This window comes from Amia ocellicauda, chromosome 17 (genome assembly GCF_036373705.1).
Source record: "Amia ocellicauda isolate fAmiCal2 chromosome 17, fAmiCal2.hap1, whole genome shotgun sequence".
NCBI classification, from domain to species: Eukaryota; Metazoa; Chordata; class Actinopteri; order Amiiformes; family Amiidae; genus Amia; species Amia ocellicauda.
The window spans coordinates 12,457,171-12,470,000 of NC_089866.1; the positions used below are offsets into that span (position 1 = coordinate 12,457,171).

Sequence of the window (12,830 nt, forward strand, 5' to 3'; positions counted from 1 at the left end):
CCTTGTCTGTGCGCTCGCTATAATGACTGCAGCTCTAGTGGGATTGGGTACACAGAAAGCGACTCTCTCTGGCTGACTTGTTTTTGTCTTTTTTTCTGTTTTCTTCCATGATTATTGTTTTTTGAAAGGGGGAGCGTGTCTTCTCACAGGTGGCGGGGACATCTATCTCCCGTGCGAAGTGCAATTACTCAGCCCCTCATCTTCCTCACCGCCCCATTGATTTGATTTGATGTGATTTGATTGTTATGTCCCGAGGCCCTTGATTGTTGCCCTAATATGGGTAGTTGGCCGCGGCGCTGTTCTGCACGCTGTGAACCGCAGAGCTCCCGAACCCGCTCCGCTCCAGTCACGCAGTGTGCGTTAATGCGGTACTCTGCACACTGCAGCTTGTCTATATATCATGCTTCCCGTGTCTTAACTACAGCTAAACCTCACGCCCCTTGCTCAAATATTGTGGCTCCCCTTAATTGCCTGCTTGGGGGGATTTCGACTTTTCTTGCTTGTATCTTGTGTTTAATGCTTTAAATGGAAGGGGTCCTTTTTGATTAGGCTCCGGTGTTGCTTCCACCTTACAGCACAACTCCACCGTGTTAGCTGGCTAGGTTTTGGTTTCTAGTCAGAGTGAATAGGATGACGTTGTGTTTGTATTAACCCGAGCTCTGGGATTCTTTAGTGGAGTCTCTTAGGAAATCCATGTCCTTAAGGATATTTAAATGGCATTAAAAGCAAATTCCTTCTAACCTGGCATATGTATCCCTTTCCTCCTTTGTGCCTCAGGATACTTGATATGAATTATGTTTTTGAAAGATACACAGCCAGCCTTGTACTGTATTTGCCAGATGATTGGTTTGAGAATTCCCCTGGAGTTCAGGAATCAGTTGTCACAGCTTCCCTGGGCTCTTCTTTCTCAGTCTTGTGTTAGTGACCCTCTGTGCTGTAATGTGTGGGAGGATGGGGTTTTGCATGGCTGACACATTAAACCTTGTTATCTACAACTGCAGTGCTCAGTTGGTGTTTTGTTTTTTGTTTTTTTAAAGCAGACTTTCTAAATCTGATGTGACTGGGGGGAAACATCACCAGACACTTACTTATCCTTTGCAGATATTACATACCAGTGACACTTCTCTCCAGTGCTGTATTTTACCCAGGTTTTGGCCCTGCCTTGACAAACTTCTCATCAATAGCTTGCATAGAAATCATTTTACTATTATACTATATAGATAAGTGGGAACCAAGTGTTTTTTTATTTCTGAGAACTCTAGTGCCTGTATTTTTGTAAAAGGCCCCGCCTACCTCACCTACCTCGGTTTTTCCATCCATGATTTAATTATCAATCTGATTTAGAGGCAGGAATCAAGGACAAGTGTAGAGATGGGGAGCAGAAAAGCAAAGATACAAAATGGGGAAAATAAAATGTTATAAAAGGAAACCCCAGAGTCTGCATATGGCATGTATAGACTTAGTAAAATTGCTGATGCAACTGAGGAGTTCTTGGCTGGTCAGATTGTGTCTCATTCTCACAGAAGACACCGGCGTGACCTTTTTGTGCTGCAGCCTAATCTGTGAGTGGATGTTCTGTAACCTCAACACCACAGAGATCTCTGTCCCTTTGATAGCAGAGCCTTGCTTTGGCTGTGCAGACTTTGCTTTGTAGATGTAGCTCTGTTGAGCTTTTAAAAACCCATCACATCCCTGCTGACCGCTCCCTGTATTGTCTGTCTCCCTGTGCATCTCCCAGGAGCCCAGCCCTCACTCACCTCCCGATTTACTGAGCTACTTAACCCAAGCTGGGCTGTATTCTCAGCTTGACGCCAGCTGGGATAATGCCTACGACCGAGCTTATGAGAGTGTAAAAAACAGGCCCTCGCCCAGCCCTAACCAGAAAGGAGTGAATTTAATTTTGAGAATTAAAAATGGAAGACAGCGGTAAAGGGTTTATTATTTGTTTGATTATTTCTGTATTAGTTTAATTTTTTTGATGTACACTATATATCTTTGTATGCTCTCCTTTACGCAGCTGTGTTTTGGAATGCAACTCACCTTGGGGGGAAAAAAACGAAAAAGCATTAGTCAAAGAAATGAAGCAATAAATTGTGTACATCAAATAAATAAATATTAGTAATCGTAATAATTAGCCACCGATAGCTGTTGAGCTCCTGCACACTGCAGGTGTCAAGTACCTGGGAGATCAGGTCACATTAGTTGCACCACTCCAAATGGCTGTGGAGGCGGCAAAAACCAATTAATACTAAACCCAATACAGCCTGACACACTGAAGCTCTGGAGTGATTTCAAATGTGTCTGCCTATATCAATTAAAAACTCTGTCTGTCGGGCAATGATGTTCTTCAGATTGCATAAACACAAGAGGATGCTGTGCAGAGTGTTACTCGGGGTGAATGGTTATGAACGACCCAGACAGCTGAGTGGTTGAACCCGTGACTATTCTCCAGGGTGTGTGGAGCCCGGATATCTCCAGCTGTAATCCCACATAGGACAGAACTGTAGAGAACCCAGGAAAGAACCAAGGAGCTGCACCGTAATATAGCACCCCTGCAAAGAATAAGAGCTGTTACTATAGAACTGCAGAAGACCCGACACAGAATAAACGAGATTCAAAAATTTAACTGTAGACATCCCGCTCGGATCTATTGAAGTCCTCTACTGTAGGATTTTGGAACATCCAACGTGAAAGTAAAGTTTGCCCAAATTGAGAAGAACCTTGTGTTTTTCTCCAGGATGTGTTGTGTAGTGTGTGTCTATGCTGTGGATAAGTGTTTTTATTTATTTTTATTTATGTTGGCCTGCATTTATATTCTTAGTTTCACAGTTTGAATTTTATTTTACTCTGCACATCTGGAGAACTGCAAAAGACTTTATATTTTTATTGTTCACAGGTTCTGGTAAAAACCTCTTTATTGCTGCATTTTCACTCTCTTTACTATAGCTGTTATTGGGTTAGTTCATTATTAGTATTCAAAAAAACTAATTGAAACTCATTTCGTTGTTTTGGATATTTTAGTAACTCGTAATTTCCCATTTTTCGTTTTTTAGTCCCTTTTGTAATATGAAAACAAAATGAAGAAAGCAGGAATTCATCGATAGAGCCTGAGGTTTCTAATGGTTGGAGGTGGGTATGAGTGCATGGTATAGGGTCCTGGACAGGGGGATGGAGCTTGGAAGATTTTTTGTGCTGCCCAGTGCCACCTACACTGTGCCATCTGTTCACCCAACACAAGGGGCCTGGTTATAGCCTGAATGAAATCCTCACACCTTGAGAAACACGCCGAGGTGCAATGTGAACAGAAGGGCCGGAGGTCCGGTCAGCAGATCTGAGAAAGGAGCCTCTTGTATCACTGCTGAGTCACAGGTGCTCAGTGTGTCTCATGTGGGGCTCTGGACTGCTTTGCATTAGTATGGAAATGCCAATTTTGCATTCTGTTCCTGTCGGGAGTGTGCCATGCAAAACTGGGCAGTAGTGGGCTCACCTGATTTACCTGCATGGCAGCTCCACACCCAAATCAGCCATTGGGGGAGGGGTGAATCTGAAGGCAACGCCAACCCCAGCCACTCTGTTCCTCAAGTGCACAGAGGCTGCTGTCACTGCCACCCATCCCAGGGTCAGCGGCATCAGCAAGTGTATATCACACTGACCTGCCCCCCCGCTGATATCACACATTTGATTAACTAATCTGACACACCGCCGGCCTGCTGTTCGGCAGGCAGGCGTTGCCCACAGTGTCACATTGTTCTGTTTGTCCCTCCCCTGTGGAGAGAGACTCCTTTTAGTTACAGCATCTCTCCTCACAATAGCCCCACACTCCTATTATACTTATATAAGGTAACACATGCTGAGGACACACGCAATCAGTGGCAGTGGCTGTTGGTGTCAATAAAGTCAAAGCCCCACAGTTCCAATTGGCAGGATGTCCTCTAGAAAACAACAACAATAAATAATCATCATATTCATAATTGACACAGTTCATCTCCAATGATTCTAAAACCACTTTTGCTTTTTCCAAAGTTGTTGTTATTCTTTTTCTTCTTCTTATAATTGTCATCAAATGCAAATTTCATTACCAATAACCCCTTAACTAAAGGTTATGATTATATCCTTAGATTTCTAAAGACATACATACACCGATCAGCCATAACATTATGACCACTGACAGGTGAAGTGAATAACACTGATAATCTCGTTATCATGGCACCTGTCAGTGGGTGGGATATATTAGGCATCAAGTGAACTTTTTGTCCTCAAGGTTGATGTGTTAGAAGCAGGAAAAATGGGCAAGCGTAAGGATCTGAGCAACTTTGACAAGAGCCAAATTGTGATGGCTAGACAACTGGGTGAGAGCATCTCCAAAACTGCAGCTCTTGTGAGGTGGCCTGGTCTGATGAATCACGAGTTCAAGGTGTTGACTTGGCCTCCAAATTCTCCAGATCTCAATCCAATCGAGCATCTGTGGGATGTGCTGGACAAACAAGTCCGATCCATGGAGGCCCTACCTCACAACTTACAGGACTTAAAGGATCTGCTGCTAATGTCTTGGTGCCAGATACCACAGCACACCTTCAGAGGTCTAGTGGAGTCCATGCCTCGACGGGTCAGGGCTGTTTTGGCGGCAAAAAGGGGACCTACACAATATTAGGCAGGTGGTCATAATGTTATGGCTGATCGGTGTATATACATTGTGTGTGTGAGTGAGATGATAGGTCTGTTTTCAATGCCATGCCTTAAAGATTAATTCTATGAAATGTGTGAGTGCTAGGTTGGTTATCAGCTGGGTGTGGAAGAGCCCAGATCAGATTAAATTTTAATATACATATGATAGATGGCTGACCCCCCAGTAATCCCAGTGTGGATTAGACGGTGTGTCAGAGCCGATTACACACCCTCCATTAAAGAATACCAGGGATGAAGGGGTAAAAATTGATGTATGAGGGAAGGCCATTAGAGGAGGGGATGTATATATTGAAGACACTCCTGCAATAAGGGCCTGTGCATGCACATGGCAATATCCAGTCACTGCTGTAGGGATTGTTTAAATGTGAACATATGAAAGTGTAGGGTTTTTTGTCAACTGTAATTGAAGGTCATTGTCCCTTTACATCAGATAGAACAAAATAACTGACACTTCTGTACAGACTGTGCTACTGACTCAGACACAGAATTATTGTCTTGAGAGTTGTTTTTGCAGAGTGCTGTTTTTAGATGTTTCTTGTTTTTTGCTGCATCAAATAGCCTATATATTTTCACCTTTTGTTGCCTTATTGTCTGGAATTAAAATATATATATTATTTAATTGATTTTTTATCTACACATCTTACCCCAACTTCCATGTGAAAACAAATATTTGACCTGACATCTATCTGAAGCAAAATGTCCTTGAGTGGCCCAGTCACAGCCCAGACCTAAATCCAATTTAAAATTTGGGCATGATTTGAAGGCAAGGACCTTGACAAATCTTGAACAGTTTTATATAAAACAAAATGACAAAATTTGAAAAACGTTCAAGGGGGTGTAGACTTTCTATAGGCGCTGTATATACACATACACATATACCAGTATATTAGTTGCCTGAGTATCAAGGAAGCAGAAGCACTCAGCAGATCAGAGGCAGTTGCTTGCTCAGCACTGATGATTAATTCATGACAGACAGACAAATGTAAAATGAAAAGAAGGGAAATCGGGGTGTGATTTTCCGATGTTTCCGATCTTGAACACCCTGTTCCTATGAGGGCAGGTTGTGTTTCTTGTTTTGTTTTGTTTTTCACTCCTTTGTTGTTGGCAGGAGAGGCATTAAACCAGCTCCCTTTGTGTTCAGAGAGAAAAACCCTGGCGGCAAAGACAGCTTAATGGAGACGGTGAATGAATAGCCTCCTGTGCTGCCTCACTATTGAGGTCAGTGGTACAGCATGGCAGAGTGGCTTCTCACTGGCTGCAGGAAGCGTTGAGTGTCAAATAGTTTGGAGGCACGGTTGGAGTTAATGGATACGGGGTATTGAGAGCCAGCAGTGGAAGTGATTTGGTATCGGGTGCTTTGAGTAGTTTCCTTGGCTTGGGGGATGGGGGCTGGCCACAACATAAAGGAATCCCTCTGTAAGAGAACGGACTTAAGTGTCTATCATTGTGGTTTGTTTTACCGCTTCAGAGGAATCGCACAAAGACACACATACTGGCACGGGACCCTCAGTCACTTCTAATGTAGTCCACCTCTGAAGGAGTGTGCTGTGGAGGCAGGCATTTAAAGACAAGACCATTTCTTTTCACTCTGCTCATCTGTTATTTTTAATTCCTCATCCCCAGTTACAGCTCTTCACATGGCCCTAAGTGATCCATCTCCAGCTCTCAGTGCAGTTAATGGAGCCGGTGCAGCGCACAAGAATGTCAAACGCCTGTCGACAAACACCCATGCTTCAGACATCGCTGCCACCTAGAACAGGGCCCTCCACCTGCAGCATGGGAGCGTTCTCTGAGTGCTGCCCTGCCACCAGGCTTGAAAAATCCAAAGCGTTTGCACATTCCAACAAATAAAAGATTTTTCAACACTCGGGGGCTGAACACCATTATTCCACTCAGTCATTCATTATTTTGTACCATCTTGTATTGCTCTCAAAGCAGGCTAAGATCTCAATCTGGTGACTTCTCACTGTGGTATAGCTTTGGCATCTCGAAGTCAGTCAGATCATAGCCAGATCAAAGACTACAGCCAGTGAACATGCAGCAGAAACACCTCTCCATGGTCCCAACCTGGGTCTTACGATGTCAGTAAGTATTAAATCCCTGCTCTGATACAGACCCATCACCAAAAATTATGGCTAATCCACTCAACCTCTGCCAGTTAAATCCAGCTCAGTACAGGAGGCTTAAGTCTCTCTTAGCTGGTTGTTGCCCACCCTGGTGCAGAATGACCCCATGTCTGCTGCACTTCTCTCCTACCAAATTCATGATTGAACGAATGCTTATTTCAAAAAGGTAAGATATTCTCAAGAGATTTTTCAGGGAAGGAATGGACAAACGGGTGGAAAAAATCCAAGAGACCAGGTCTCCTCCAGCAGCAGGGCTGGAGAGCACAATTACAAAAGTACAAGTACAAAATCACTTCAAAACATGTAAAAGCGATCAGTAGGTTCATATGCGATTACAGGTTTGACTAAACATTCAAGTGGTTAAATACTGCATTACATACATCCCCCACCATGACTGGGACCATGAAGCAGTGCATACAACACACTGCAGCAGTGGTCCACACCAGGCTTTGCAGTGCTTTGGTATTTCAGGCCTGTAGAACCTGCATGGAAGGGTAAGGTCTAAGTGACCAGCTCCCTCTTGTGTTCAAAATTGATCCTGCAGCTATTCACAGCAGGCATCTAATTTCTAGACATTTGCTTTCACCAGAGACCTCAAGCAATTAAAACCCTACTCTGAAGTTTTACAAATGAGAAAACCAAATGGTTACATTCAATTTGAATTCAGATCCTACATACATAAAGTTTACAAATGGGAGGAGGCCATTCGACCCGTCGTGCTTGTTTGGTGTCCATTAATCATCAAGTGTGTTCCCAAACTTCCAGCTTCTACCAGATTGTGACTACTCTGTGTAAAGTGAGAGAAGCAACATCCTTTATGAGCTCATTTTTGACAGAATACACCCTATAAAGTCTTGCCTAAAATAGTTGAAGGCTATACCTCCCACTTTGTTCTGGTTTAGTGGAATGAAAAGTTGCACCCATAGGAGTTACCTCATATTGCTTAAGCACAAAGAATCTGATCACTAGTGTAGGATAAATGAGAAAATGCGACAAGCTCTAGAATAGAATGGGGGGCAGGGAGGCCAGGGTCCCCCAATGAAGTAATTTAACAAACTTTTAAACCACATGATTAGGTTCTGCTCCACACTACAGTGGTAAACTAAGCAGGTGCCTTTATTTAAGGCCATCTGTATTGCAGATATGGTAGAACACCAAATGCACATTTCTACATGCCCACTACTAGTACATATGCATGATTACACTTAAGTTGATTTTAGATTTGTAGTCCCATTATTAAGAGACTGAGCTGGATTGGTCTATGGCTCAAACATCATGCTAAAACTAGAACCCCAGAAAGAAAGAGTACCAATACAACTTGTCTTCAAATACATTTTTATTTAGTAAAGTACCCTTCACATGGTCACCATAGAGCACTTGACAGATTGAATCACTGCTGGTCAGGTTTGCTTCAGTCAACAGAAAAATCAGTTTGAATGAGTGATGGTCACCAAATAGAAAGTCAGTGACACTGTGCACAGCTCATCACAGGAGCACACCACTAAGGAATGAGGTTTCCCTGAATGTTATGGCAGTTTACATAAAAAAAAAAAAAACACACACACCAAGACCGTCACTACAAGTAAGGTAGGCACGATTTCCCTTTATAATGTAGATTTGCTTATTGCCACAAAATCCCTTTAGTTAAATGAATGGTGATATTTAGTTTGGGTATTTATAGTGCTCCATCCAAGAAATTAGTAAACTGAATGGGTACAATTAGTAAATTTTCCTCGCTTTTTGCCAATCTGGAACTTAAGTCACCAGCCACCATGGATTTGAATATAAACCGATAGTCTTCAACAACACATTTTCCCCAGCAAGTGGTTTACAGTACTAGGCTGTCAGCAGATTGCGAGTCCTACTGCAGGACTCGATGCCACAAATCAAGACTGCATCAGCCATTGTAGTCTTCCAATGCCAGCCAGTCCAGTTATTTTGCCGTACCCCAGTCACCTGCAAAATACAGAAACCACACAAGATTACTGCGGTGCACATGGAGAATGTTTAGGGTCAACCAATTAACTGAATCCATTTGTACCACATGGCCATAGGACCCAGTTTGCCTTATCTAGCTGCACATCCCCACTTTGTCCCCATTAAGTCCCTGCAACATCAGACCCCCACTACTTAACCCACTTCTAGCACCTCCCCAGATCTATTCAATCCACACCCAGGCACTGCATTACTGCACAGTATGGACGTTCAAGTTAGATTCATCAGGCGCTCCATTACACTGCTCTACATGCTTGTTACTCCAGCACTGTTGTACTCCATAGCATGTCTTTTGTTATGCCACATGGCCTAATTTAAAATAAGGATGGGAAAGGGTGGTTGAACAAAACTTTTGAGCAAGACGGATGTAAAGCCTTGGTCTAGATCAAAGCAAAACTTGCCAATTGCACGCATGTTATGCAAACCAGTACTCAATCATAGGTTAAAATCAAACTACTTAAAGGCAATAGGGTTGGTCTTTAAATAGTAATAGTTTAGTGCTCTTGGATGAATTGCGAACATTTGTTTGGTCAATATCCTACCTGAAACTGATACTATGCTTAAAACAAACACACACATCTCCTCTCGGATTCACGTCAGAAATGCAGAGGAGCCTCAGATTAAAGCTGTAATCAAGTACTGCCGCAGCAGCACTCATACGAGGTGTCAGAAAATATTTTTGAAAATCATCACAGGCTCCCCGCAGTGTTCACATCGCCGCCCCGCACACGGGCCCCGGGTCTCACCTCGGTCCGCAAACTGACCCGGCCATTCGGTCCGTCTTCACCTCCAGGTACAAATCTCATCAGCGAGCTGATCTGAAGCAAGAGGAGGGAGAAATGCAACTTAAATCCTCACAAATCTGCACCACCATGCGCATATTCACCAGTGCACCCTATGCAAGACTAATCAGAAGTCCGAGTTTATAAACCTCTGCAAATGAATCGTTTTGTTGGGGTCATGATCTTGCACTCCGAGCTTTTAAATCCGGGTCAGACAGTGGTCTCATCCGGGCCTTCCTCCGTAGGGTCTCAGCCACACACAGTGAAATCAACGGCCGCAAAGCAGCGTGTTCATACGAGGTGTCAGAAATAAATATGGACTCATCATCAACACTGCGGAGAGAGGCGGGCATGAGCACTGTACAAAAGACCAGACCGATCAAAAATAGAGGCCCACATACCCTCCGACATGCTCCCTCAAGCGCCTGCGGGCTCCCCTGCCTCCCGGGCCGCTGGGGTCTGTCCGCCGGGCCACGGTGTAAGTGTGGGATCGGGCTTTTCCAGCAACTGCAAGATATACGTTTCGTTATTACAACATCTAAGCATTGATCGTTTAGTTTAGCGGGACTAGACGTGCCAGCGTAGCTACGTCGACACGTGGTCCATTAAAAACATACAGAAGCTGCCGTATCAGAAAAAAACGATAAAAACAAAAAATAGACTTAATACACACCTGAAGTATTGCATCATAAAGACAGGTTAATGAGATATTACATTTTCTAAAACTAATATTTTAGTTCTGCTTTTATTTCCCCTCCTACATTTTCTTACAAGTAGATCGTGTCGTTACATGTAATTTCATGAACGAATAAACTAAAACAATGCTAGTTTGGTATAACGTAAACCGTAACCTCAAATTATTTTTCCAACCTACCTCCATGACTTGTGACAGGGAAAGAGATAGAAAAGCGCCCTGGCAGACGTATTTATTTCAGGGAGGCGGGCTTATAACTAAAACATAATAATACTAAACAACCATTGGATAAGGAAACATAGATTGGCACGTTCAAACATGCTGGTCCAATCATTTGCGTGCTCCAGTAAAAAACACAGTTTCCTGATCTGAGGTAGGCGAGTGTCATTGGCTATTCAGTGAAGCGCGTCATTAATAGTGGTGTGTTTCGAGCACTACTGAAGATTGACTTAATAGAGGACCAATAGCAGGGGCCACTGAAAAATAGACTGACAAAGACACAGCCAATGGACGTTGGTTATAGGCGGGGCGTTACTGAGAGGTTTCCATCGAAATGCATTCTGGGAAGCGTAGTCTAATGTTTGGTGATGCCGTCCTTGCAGACGAGGCTCTCTCGAAAACAATGCACTACAACTCCCACAATCCTCGACTCATTCACTTCCTGAAAATCTGGCCACTGTCAGGGAGGAAGATGTGGATTATAACAGCAGGCTGAGTGTTTTTTTTTGCATCGCTGGTAAGAGGTTTTACTCTAATATACTCAGACGTCTTTTCGCAGGAGTCGGGTCTGTACCGTAAAGCCGGTCGAGTGTTGTGGGCCATCCGTGTGGGGGGCTGTCATAGCGCCGGCTATCTCTGTTTCCATTACAGAGCCCAAATACCCCAGTGAGCAGCAGCTCCTATAGCACGACGCGATCCATGTGCCTAGAAACGTGATGGAAAATACAAATAACATCTCGATCTACGGTCAGAAACACTTGCAATCCGTTAGTAGTAATACACGTCTTATCACTCCGGCTCTGTCATTTTGCCCAGTTTAAGTGCCGCAGCTATTTCCATGTTGGCGACACGACAGGCGGCTTACATGGTCGGATCAATGCTGTGAAGAGACGTCCGCCTGAAAAAGATGAATTCCTTCCACAGAAAACGTGCTGCTGTAAGGGTGATCCGGATAGTTTTCACTAAGCCGCTTTTGCTTAGTCTCTTTAGGCTTAACGGCGATGTAAGTATATAGTACCTGATCCTGGCAATGCACTGGGCACGGAGCTAGGACCGGTGTGGTAAGCATGGAGAGACGTGCAGCGGCGCATCTGGGTGCGCTATGAGCTTTCTGTCCAGTACATGTATGTGTAGATATGTTAATTCCCTTCAAATTGGCAATAGTTGATGGATAATACTATATAATACCTTATTTCCGCACTGAGATACATTCCTGTGTAATTTAAAATACTACTATACATATAATAAGATGAATAACAATCGCATCATAATGTTCATTCCACAGTAGCAGCTGCGGATAGACGATGGCTGAATGATGGATAGAACAGAAGGGGTTAATGTCAGCTTGCTTCGCCCTGAACTTTGGACATTTCCTTTTATAATATATACATTCCCTCAGTTGTTGACAACACTGAATAAGTGTTTAATTATTTTGCTTGTTAAATGCACGTCTAGTCCAAAGCCAGTTGTTCCTGTGCTGGGTTCCTGCAGTTTTTTGTAGGCACCTTTCAATCAACTTATTAAGATATGTAATAATAAGCAGATGCTTTGATGTATCCCGATAATGACTCCAATGATTTACATAACGAATCCAATTAACTAATTAAGTCTCGAGGTCGAACTAAAACAAGCAACCCTAGGCCCTCCAGGACTGCAATTGTCCACCTCCGGTCCGGACCAAATCAAAATGTGGTCCTACCTGCGACTTGCAAGTCCCAAACTTGTACCTAAAAGTTAATTTATTGTAAGATGCCACTAAAAAAAAAACAAAAACAATAAACGAGATAGAGAACAAAGTATAGTACTAAATGTGTCATTTTGATTAAATGTTGGTCTGCGTATAGGCTGTATGCCAAAACAAGAACCTTACTGTGATGTAATTACATTTATATAGTTTATTTAATATATAATGTACACACCAATGTGTTTAAACATTACACATTCATTATTTTGTATAATAATAAGCTAGTTTCCGAACTATTTACATGTGTAGCTTTGAGACCCACTATTTTTTTTCCGAGGTGATCTGCAGAGTGGAGCTCTAGTTGAAAGTGCTGTTCTCTCCAATGTGGTCCTATGCAACCAAAACACATCCCCCCCAGCAGCCACAGTGTAGCCCGGCTGGGCCGGTGCTGACGGGAATCAGCGCCGTGTGTCCGTCAGGCCTGTGACGTCGGCGAGGAGCAAGCGGGCGGTGGGACATCTCCCGTCTGATTGGCCCGGGCCCGCCTCATTAGCATATGGCCAGTCCCGTCGCATGCCTTTCTGTTTACATCACCGCGCCGAGCGATACTGGACGGACTGTGCGGACTGCCCTGTGGAGCAACG

The 12,830-nt window shown here is 43.5% G+C and overlaps 1 protein-coding gene, 1 long non-coding RNA gene and 2 other non-coding genes across 9 annotated transcripts in view; 1 reads left to right on the forward strand and 3 right to left on the reverse strand.

The window, feature by feature from the left end:
• Positions 1-8,130: 8,130 nt before the first annotated feature.
• On the reverse strand, positions 8,131-10,547 carry LOC136713222 (uncharacterized). 2 transcript variants are annotated; one of them, XR_010804915.1, is made up of 4 exons: positions 10,464-10,547; positions 9,991-10,096; positions 9,554-9,625; positions 8,131-8,768 (listed from the first exon to the last, which is right to left on the reverse strand). It is a non-coding gene; the product is annotated as an uncharacterized LOC136713222 (long non-coding RNA). The 2 variants fall into 2 exon arrangements; XR_010804916.1 differs by lacking the exon at positions 10,464-10,547 and adding an exon at positions 10,263-10,285.
• On the reverse strand, positions 9,418-9,505 carry LOC136713316 (small nucleolar RNA SNORD60). Its single transcript, XR_010804938.1, has one exon. It is a non-coding gene; the product is annotated as a small nucleolar RNA SNORD60 (small nucleolar RNA).
• LOC136713317 (small nucleolar RNA SNORD60) lies at positions 9,834-9,922 on the reverse strand. The gene has a single exon (XR_010804939.1). It is a non-coding gene; the product is annotated as a small nucleolar RNA SNORD60 (small nucleolar RNA).
• Positions 10,548-10,928: 381 nt separating the features above from the next.
• The window catches only part of traf7 (TNF receptor-associated factor 7), a 22,307-nt gene continuing 20,405 nt past the window's right edge, over positions 10,929-12,830 (forward strand). For 2 of the 5 annotated variants that reach the window (XM_066690273.1, XM_066690271.1), the window contains exon 1: positions 10,929-11,019. The gene's annotated coding sequence lies outside the window, so the exon portion shown is untranslated. Of the gene's footprint in view, positions 11,020-12,785 lie in introns of those variants that run through there. The other 3 variants (XM_066690275.1, XM_066690274.1, XM_066690272.1) reach the window with 2 other exon arrangements.